Consider the following 10,400-nt stretch of genomic DNA (forward strand, 5'->3'; position numbering starts at 1 on the left):
ATCAAGAACACTTTCATATACACCAAAACATACAGAGCAACAAAGGAAATCAAACCAGTGAACACTGGCTAGACAACAAAAATTATGTCTTTGAAGAAAAAAGAAAAATAAAACAATAGTTTTGTAATTTGTTTGCATCTCTCTCACGTGTGTGAGACTGAGTTAAAAAAATAAAGAATCTGAGCCCTAAAAGGGTGAATATCCCAAGGATTAAGATATTGTTTTGTATAGGAAGCCCACATTCTAGTCCAGAACTTGAAGCTAGTAAAATAAGCACCAGAACATGGGTCTCCCATATCCTAGGGAGAGCTCTCACCACCAGACTGTTGACTTTTCTGGGGTGAATTGGTCTATCTCAATTTTATTTGGGACCTCAGAAAGCTTTGACAATTTTTTTTGGAAGCTAATATGATGACTCAGCATCTGTTGTTGTTGTTTTTAAGCGTTTAACTACACCACAGGGATACAACCTGTCAGTAGTAAAAATGACATCGTTATAAAGGAAAAGAGATTGTCAGATGTACGTTGGTGAAATTAACAGTCCAAATCCCATTCACATTTTGCTTTGGACTTTTGTCTTTCAAAATCTCTCTTTTGGCCACACCACTTTTCTTTTGCTTTCTTAATGGTATTTTCATTTGTCTACAATTTTCTATTTCTCTAATCATCTTATTTTGCCCTTTTCTGCCTTCATTAACATCCTCACTTCTGATATTTTCTCACTTCTCACTGATCTCTTCCTTTTTTCTGACTGTATTTTTTTCCCTTTTTATGTATGATTCCCCCTCATTTTGGCTCCTATACTAATACCAGTTAAAGAAAAAGTTTATGCTTACTATGCCAAAGGATGTTTGTATTTTTCTGACTTACATTAACTTATTTTAGATTGGGAAGAAGTGGTTTCTCAACTATGAGTAGTAGTAGGGTTGGTTTAAAAAATAGTTACTTGGAGAAAATGGAAATCTGTGTCTAGTTAAGATATACAATCAGCAGACCATAACAATTTAATATTCCAATACCAGGTCAATTTTTTACTTTCTAAATCTTGCATTTACAGCACTCAAATGACAGCCTCTTCAGGCAAGTGTGGATAATATATTGCGTGAATCAACTGTTTCCTAATAATTTTTTTTAAAGCCTTACTTCCTTAAAATAAAAATTCCTCCTTCCATTTCTAAATTTCAATCCATAAATTAGAACAAGTTAGAAACATTTCATTTATAGTTTATGGAAAGCTTTTTCATATCTGCTTTCCACTTCAATATTTAAATGATACCAGAAAACAACATGAATGCAATATATGGTGATCAAACATGCCAAACTTGGGTGCCTAAAAGTAGCTAGTTAAAACCCTATTTAAGTAATCAAATAGCTCCAAACCTGATTTTTCAGGGGCCCTGAGTGATACCTATGTAGCAAACCCCCCAGTTTTTCTTTTTATTTTGAAAATAAATTTTTCCTCCCCTTCCCCTAACCATTTCTGACTTTCTCTCTGCCCTCTCTAACTCTTATAAGTGATTACAAGTAGTACTAGGAAAGCTAAGTTCTTGTATGCTATTATTGTAATAAGCCCCTTTTTATATTGTAAATAGTGTTCTGTTATGTTTGTATTGATTTTTACTGTTTTATATTGTATTACATTGTATTCCTATCATTTTTGCATTGATTTTTATTGTTTCATATTAATACTGTATGGTTTAGGCCTGTGTCTGTACAGTAATGCCAAGTTTCCATTTTGTATGTCAAACCTCCACCTTCCCTATACGCTATGTTGCAACTATGACTCATACCTACCCCTCCTGTGTAAATTGGTTTTCCTTGAATGCCTGAAACAAAAGAGTGAATGGATGAGTGAAACACAATGATAGCAGGACCCCCTACTAAATCACCCCACCATCAAAACCAATACCCAGACCAATGACCCAACCACTGGAACCCACCCTTAGCATTCAAGAAACAAAAGATGAGGCAGTCCACCATTGTGCCAGGCTGCACATGCTCAGTATGAACATCTGGAACCCTCTGAAACAGGGCTATTATTGCCTGGACATGCCCACCCCATAGGAGATCATAGGTAGTCTGCCCCATAAAAAGGGGTAGTGAAGACTGACTCTTTGGAACACTATCTTCACTTGGACCAGACCTGCTCCACGTCACACTGCCTATCAACCCAGGGGCCCTGCCAGCGCCTCCCTCTGGACAACGCCTACTGGAGAAAAACCCCAACTGGCCATCGAAGACCCCCTCCCACCCTGGATTGGTAGGTATCACCCCCATCCTCTCTTCAACCAAGGACTTGGACTCTGTTTCTCTTCCCCTACCTGGACTCCAACCCTTCCACTGAGTCTCTTTCTCCTGCTACCATTGTGTGAGTGTGTGGGGGAGTGCTTGTGTGAGTGTGAACCAAGCTGTACAGTACAGTGTTAATTTAATAAAACTGTTATTTGGACCCCTGAGTTGGGTTTTGCTTTACTACAGTTCTGGCCCTGCTCCAATCTCTGCTCCTCACCCCTCTAACTTCTGTCTCATTTCTCCTCTCCTACTTCTGGCACACCGCCACCTCCAACACCTGTCCCATGCTCCTGTGGCTCCAGCCATCCTGAGCTCCTCTCTGCCTACAAACCCCTGTTTCTTTGCAATTGCCTCATCCCCACTGCCTTTTTTCCTGATCTCTGCCACTGCTATTGCCTCTTCTCCACTGCTTTTTCCCCCAATCTCTGCCACTGCTATTGCCTCATCCCCACTGCCTTTTTCCCTGATATCTGCCACTTGCTCTTTAATTACCAAGCACCCCAAGCATAGGTATCAGAGGCACCACCACACACACTGTCACCTGAGTCAGTGTTTACACACACTGTCACCTGAGTCAGTGTTTAACCTGTGTGTATATGTGTATGTATGTGTATTGTGTATGATTTCATGTCAGTATCCTTAGGGTGTGTATGTGCTTGAATGGGTGATATGTGTGCGTGTGCAATTGTACACCATGCCCTCCTGCCTAACAATGTGATATTGAGATCCTAAGCATTGGCCTGACCCCACAGGACAACACCTCAACCCTGACTTCCACAGACACTTATGATACAGAGCAGCTCAGAGTTAGGCCTCTTGTAACTTGGTTTTGGGGCTCAGAATCACAGTTCATGATGCTCCATGCATGCTACCTCCCAAGCCAAGATAGCTATGCTACTTCTGTTTCTGGGAAGGAGACATGCTGCACTGCTCTCTGCATACTTAGTATGCTGCCACAGAGAAATAAAAACATACTCTAGAAGTAATTTAGGATATTTGGAAATGAGACAATCATAGAAAATAGGGTTGGAACCACCCTTCAGGCATTTCAAGGTTGTTGTTAAATCCCTCCAGAGTATCTACTACTTCACCCAGCTTGGTGTCATCTGCAAACTTCCTATTGGTTTACTCCATCTCATCTTCCAGATCACTTATTAAGTTATTGAACAAAACTGGCCCCAGGATTGACTCCTGGGGCACTCCACTTGATAGCAGCTGCCAACTAGACATTGAGCCATTGATTACTACCCTTTGAGCCCAATGATCCAGCAGTTTTCTATCCATCTTACAGTCCATTTATCCAACCCATAGCTTCTTAGCTTTTTTGCAAGAATACTGTGGGATACCATATCAAAAACCTTGCCAATGTCAAGGTATATCAAGTCCACAGCTCTCCCTACATTCACTGACCCAGTCATCTCATCACAGAAGTTAACCAGGTTAGTTAGGAATGACTTACCCTTGATAAATCTATACCAACTGTTTATAATCACCTTTTCCTCCAAGTGCTTAGAAATAGATTCCTTGAGGACCTGCCCCACGATTTTTCCAGAGACTGAAGCAAGAGTGACCAGTCTGTAACTCCCTGGATCCTCCTTGTTCCTTTTCTTAAAGATGGGCACTATATTTGTTCTTTTCCAGGACCTCTCCCGATCACCACAAGTTTTCAAAGATAATGGCAAGCAGCTCTGCAATCACATCTGCCAACTCCCTCAGCACCCCCAGGTGCATTGAGTCTGGCCCCATAGACTTATTATATATGTCCAACTTTTCTAAATAGTCCCTAACATGTTCTTTTTCCACTGTTATGCACCCATGGTGCTAAAGGATAGCTAAAGCATAATCAACCCAGAGTGAACACAGAATACACCTCACACCATTCAACTTAACTAAAATCTAACATTATTAACACATTAAATGTATTAACATAGTTTCTACATAGAGATAAAAACACTTAGTTCAATTGTCTCACCAATCCCAGATGTTACTCCATTTCACAGAAAAATTGGCCAATCAGTTCCTGAAAGTACAGGATGGTTGTCTATAGGTAATGGCTGTTTTTTATTCCAGATGTTGTTGCATGATGACACACACCCAATTTCCTTGTTGTACCTTTATATGCTTTTTCTTTAACTTTATTCCTTAGATGACTCTTCATTTCTGGTTACCATCAATTGGTTTCCCTGTGATCATCATACTGTTCATGTTTTTATCCTGTCAGCATATTCCTTTGTTCCAACAAACACACTTTCCCTGATCTTCTTCCTGTTGCTGACGTACTTGTAGAAACCCTTCTTGTTCCTTTCATGTCTCTTGCTAGCTACAACTCCAATTGCACTTTGGCCTTCCTAATTTCATCCCTGCATGCCCAAGCAATACTCTTATACTGCTCCCTAGTAGTTTGTCCAAGTTTCCACTTCTTATAAGTTTCCATTTTGTGTTTTAGCTCACAGAAGAATTCCCTGCTAAACCAAGGTGGTCTTATTCTGTACTTGCTAGTCTTCCTGCGCATCACGATGGTTCATTCCTGCACCCACAGTAAGGCTTCTTTAAAGTACAGCCAGGTCTCCTGAACTCCTTTCCCCCTCAGATGGGCCTCCCAGGGGATCCTACCCATCAGTTGCTGAGTGAATTGAAATCTGCTTTTCTGAAGTCCAGGGTCCTTATTCTGCTGCTCTCCTCCTTTCCTTCCCTCAGGATCCTGAATTCAGTCATTTTATAGTTACTGCTGCCCAAATTGCCATGCACTTCTACATTCTCCACCAAGTCTTCACTATTTGTGAGCAGCAGGTCAAGAAGAGCATGACCCCTAGCTGGCCTCTCCAACATTTCCACCAGAAAGGTGCCCCCAACACTCTCAAAAAAAACTTTCTGGATCACCTGTGCTCTGCTCTATTGCTTTCCCAGCTGATGTCAGAGTTATTGGAGTCCCCCATGGGTGTATGATCAGGAAACTTGTGCTAGCTGTCTGAAGAAAGCTTCATCCACCACATCCTCCTGGTCTGTTGATCTATAGCAGACTCCCACCATAACATCACCTTATTGCTCTCCCCACTGACCTTAACCCAGAGAGTTTCAACAGGCCTATCTCCAGTTTAATACTGGGGTTCTAAGCAATCATACATCTCTTCTACATAAAGTGCAACAACTCCTCCTCTCCTGCCTGCCCTTCCTGAACAGTTTAATAAATGGGCCAATGTTTTTGTTCATAGCAAAGATGTGTTTGCAGGCAGTACATTCTCATTCTGTGGTTTGACATCTAACCAGTGAAGAAGACTAAGCCCCAATTCCTGAGCTAAACTGAAAGATTCCGTGCTAGAGAACTCTGTGGAACTTGATGGAGGCAAAAATTATCTTCTTTTGGCAGCATTGAAAGACCATGGTTAATATCCTGGCCTCCCTCCAAATCCTTTGGATTTGTCCAAATAGTTTGTAATATCCCCTCTACAGAAGAGCAAAAAAAGTTCTAAAGACAGGTATGCGAGAGACAAATAGGTTGGAGAGGAACCAGGAGCTGGCCAACCACTTCAGTAAGGTCCCATAGCAGACTGAGGGTAGAATCAGTAGTTTGTAACTATTAGTCCAGAGCTTCAATCATATTATCTCTCTTGAAAGGTATATTCCCGACTAGGCATACCATGTTGTGTGCTGTTGCTGTTATTGTAGTACCTGAGTTCTATTCTACCCCTTCCCTAAAATGAGATGGAGGAGTTTGTCAATTTGTTTGTGATTATGTCCTAGTCTCTCCTCTCATCTTCCTCTGTCCAATTCTTCTCAGCCAAGAGCCCCTGGAGGCATCCAGGTAATTCAGAAGAATCCAGCTTAGAATCATAGAAATCACAGGGAAGTAGGGATGGAAGGGACCTACACAGGTCATTTAGTCCAACCCCTGTGCCTGAGGCGGGATCATCCCTATCCAAATGATCCTATATAAATCCACTGTCTAACCTTTTAGCAAAAGTACACAGTCAACCCTAACACTACACATGACATAACACTCTAACCTGCCACAGGCAAAGCAGGGGAACCATGGCAGCATATGTCCTGCTGCTATAAAGGTTGTTAATATACTTTCAAGAGATCCCAGAAAGAGTGCCTGGGTATGCACACATGCACACGTTCATGCACATGCAGCCAAATTGCTCCTTACTTTGGCTCCACACCAGCTAGATAGAATATATTTCCTTTCAGTGAAGGTGTCATAAATAAAATGAATGCTGTTATTTATACAAAAAAAAAAATATTTTCCCATTAAAACAACATGGAACGGAAGGATAGAAAGTGTGCAATAATTGCTCAACCCTGTTTTATAAATAGCATCCTGAAAAATCTGCATACTAACACAGCAAAGATGTAGCATATCCTCAATGTAAATATGATTACCAGAACATTCTGTACAAAGGGATAAAGGGAAGTTCCTATTTAAAAACATTAAACTTAGCTCTCCAAAGAAAGAGTCCCAACACTCCAAACAAGTACTTTTCCCAGTTCAAACTACTTCATTTGAAATGTTATTTTATTATAATTTTTGCTCCTACAGTCTGCTCAGGAATTAACAATTATACTATGAGATTGTTGTGGGGTTTCTGCACAGGAAGATGAGCTTCCACTGCAAGATAAACACTGAATCAGCTAAGCTTATCATCAATTTCTACTGTGCCAGATGATAAATAACAATGGATTTTTAATGATGTGGTAATAGGCATAAAGAACTGCATTGGTAGATGTTAGTGTAGAAGCAACAGCCAAAAAAGCTGCACTCTGAATGTTTTATAGAGCAGACATGTTATAGCTTCACCTTTTGTCACTGACATTTGATGCCAACAGTGTTCCTTTTACAAGCAAGCAAAAAAAAAAAAAAACCTACGGAAAAGCTCCCCTTCCCTAGAGAGGTAAGATCAGAAAGCAGGTGCTTCTTTTTACTGGTCAGCAGCACATCAGCTTTCAGTAGACTAATTGCAAAAAGATAGGTATCTAATCAATAGAGTTTGATAGGAATTCTGAAGAGGGCTGAAGGTATACTTCCCAGAGTGAGGAAGGATTAAAAATAGTTTTAAAAGGTCTTTGCTGACTTAGTGCCTGTCTGGAATATTGTAATGCTGCTGAAATTGTATTGAATTATGTGACAGGACATATATGGCACTTGCAGATGTAAACCATGCCCCCCCCCAAAAAAAATTGTCGCTTTACTTTAAACTTGGCATGTTCCCATGCTAAGCCTTGTGTATGCCAAAGAGAAGCAACACATTACTTCAGCCTGGCTCACTTGGCATCTGTAAAGATCAGGTACTTTAATGGGGTTTCTGGGGGGCTTTTATCCAATATCTGATTGAATCAGCTTCAGCTAAAAGCACCAAAAAGCCCCACTGAAGCACCCAATCTTTACAGGCACTGCAGAGCTGGGCTGAAGTCATGCACTGCTTCTTCCAATAAAGAGCAGGGGGAGGGGTTTGTTTGTTTTTTAACATCTGCAAGCAGCCATAGAGACTTGTTTTAGTATATTTTTTATTTAACGATTTAAAATTCATATTGGGGCAATGTGCATCATGTACAACTACTGATCAGCACAAGGGGTTTCATCAGCCATTACAGATGGCATCAGCTCTGTCCTTTCCTGCAGATCTATGTAAAGTTTGCATGAAAATAGGCAGCTTTCTTATGGTCCTACATAGCTCTGGGAATGCCACAACACATCTTGTGTCCTGCTTCTTCTTCTTCTTACCAGAGAGGCTAGGGACAGAAGTTACACATAAACCAATATAAGTGATCAGAAACTGGTTCAAATCTGTAATACAACAGAAGTTTAGTACACATAAACTGCTTTCAAAATGCATGAAACTGGTTTAAGATAAACCTAGATGGATGTAGTATCAGACTTAACAGATTTAGGTTAAATGGTTTTATTGAACTTTTGTCCCAGATCCCCTCCAGATTCAAATTAACTCATAGTCTCCCAGGATGCTTTGCAACCCTCCCCCACTTCCCCTTGCAGAGTGGGCAGGTTAGCTTTGGCCCAAGCTGTCTGATAAGGGCCAAGCAGGAAGATGTGCTCTAGTCCCCCCCACCCCTCCCAGCTTCTGGCCTCAGCCACTGAAGGCACGTGGTTGCATTTCCAGAATAAAAAATGAATGTCTGTTCACTTGCTTATCAGTTCAATCTACACAGCTTAGACTAACCTGTGAAGATTGAATTGATTCCGGCTTTTTGACCATCTGGCTACTTAGCCAGAGAGTTCAGTTAAATGAATGTTCAGTACAAATCACTTTGTGGAGTTAAACTGATATCTTGCCACATGTTGGAACAATGGCCAGGCAAAAAATTTGAAATGGGCCAAGCCCGAACTAGTGCACATAATGCAGGGGTGCTCAACCCCTGGCCCATGGGCTGGATCCAACTTAAAGTTATGTCATCTGGCCCATGGTGCATCCCAAGAGACCGGAAATTTGGCGGGGGGGGGGGGAAACAGTGACATTATTAGTTGCCGCCCTCCTGCTGCCAAATTTTAGGACAAAAAGGGAATCCTGCAAGCCAGATTATGTGGCCCTGCATACCAGATCACATTGGTACACGGGGTTGGGCTGACACAAAGCCAGCATGTGATTCCCACTCCCTCTCCCTCCATGTCAACCCATTACATGATCCAGCCACTGGAATGATCCTGTGCAGGTTGGGAAGGTTGGATGCCACTGACTTAACAGGTTGCTGGTTTCAGGTCATTTACACACAGGATTCCCCAAATGGACAGAAACGGAGTGAAGCACCAGTGCCAAGCAGAGTATTACAACAACCACTAAGACTACCCCACAATCAAGTCCTAATCTATATTGCACTTTCACTAGGGTAAGCTAACATAAGGCAAGTAACTGAAGGGTGAATCACTTAATAAACTTGTGTTGTGGGTGCAACTCAGTGCTTTGTCTACATTGGGATTATGGCCTTGTTACAACCATCACGTGCCAGCCAGTAATGCATACCCTTACTGTAAATGATATAAAAATCTCCTATATCTTGATTTATAAGATTCACAATTCACTGTCTTTTATCTCAGAGGCAGACTTCACTGGTAGAAGTCACAGATAACAGCCATTTTATCTCTCCATATTAATGAGCGCAAGCCAATCTAGTCTAAGCATTAAGTACTACTGGTTGAAATAATATTAGACTTTTTGTCTAAATCATATTAACTGCCAATAAACTTAGATTTGGTAAGGTACCTCTCAGTAGCTAACCAATCTGAAACAAGAATTCATCTGATCCACCAGTGCACTGCACAACTGATCATTACTTTCTGCTGTATGAAGTTTTTAAATCTCTTAAGGCAAGGAGACCATCTTTTGTGAACTAAAACAAAGACACTGGAAATTGCAACTATTGTTCTACTACCAAAGAAGCAATGCAGGGAGGTTCACTACACAATTTTCATTAAAATTAATGACAGATGTGTGAATAAAATGTCTGTGTTACTTCAGAAAGCTCTCTCAATAATAACTTAATGGTGCTGCTCTTAGGACATATGTAACCTTTTCCACATCCCACTGTGTCACAGGTATGTTCCTCTCTAAGCGATGGGCATAGTTGTCATCACAGCTGCTAAATGCCACAGTTAGAGAGTAGATACAGTTCCAAAGGTTTCAATTAAAATGATTTCTGAAGAGAAAATGCTTGCAACCTAGCAAATTAGATTCCTCTATTCTTTTCTGTGCAGAGATGACTGGAGGTGAGATGCTAGTATTAAAATAAATAAAACAACAACAAAAGACCAGTTGAAGATATAGTGAGGAACCTGAAGGAAAGCAAGTAGAAAGAGGGTGGTGGGGCTGAGAAACAGTTTAGTACTTTTCTAAACAGCTAGAGTACAACAATGCCTATCAGGCATGACACGTATTTAGAGGATTTTTACAAAAGCCCATTTCAGTATATTCCACGGATCTTCCCAGACACAACATCTTGCTCAAAAAAAAGAAACAGTAAAACTCTTGGCAATTTCCCCATGCCATGCTTAGTTTGCTTCTTCTACTATTTAGCAACAAATTACTGCAACAAATTACTGCGAGAAATGTGTTATGGTCATCGATTTTCCAGAGAGTTTGTTAGTCACTACATTACAT

This window comes from Alligator mississippiensis, chromosome 5 (assembly GCF_030867095.1).
Source record: "Alligator mississippiensis isolate rAllMis1 chromosome 5, rAllMis1, whole genome shotgun sequence".
NCBI lineage: Eukaryota > Metazoa > Chordata > Crocodylia > Alligatoridae > Alligator > Alligator mississippiensis.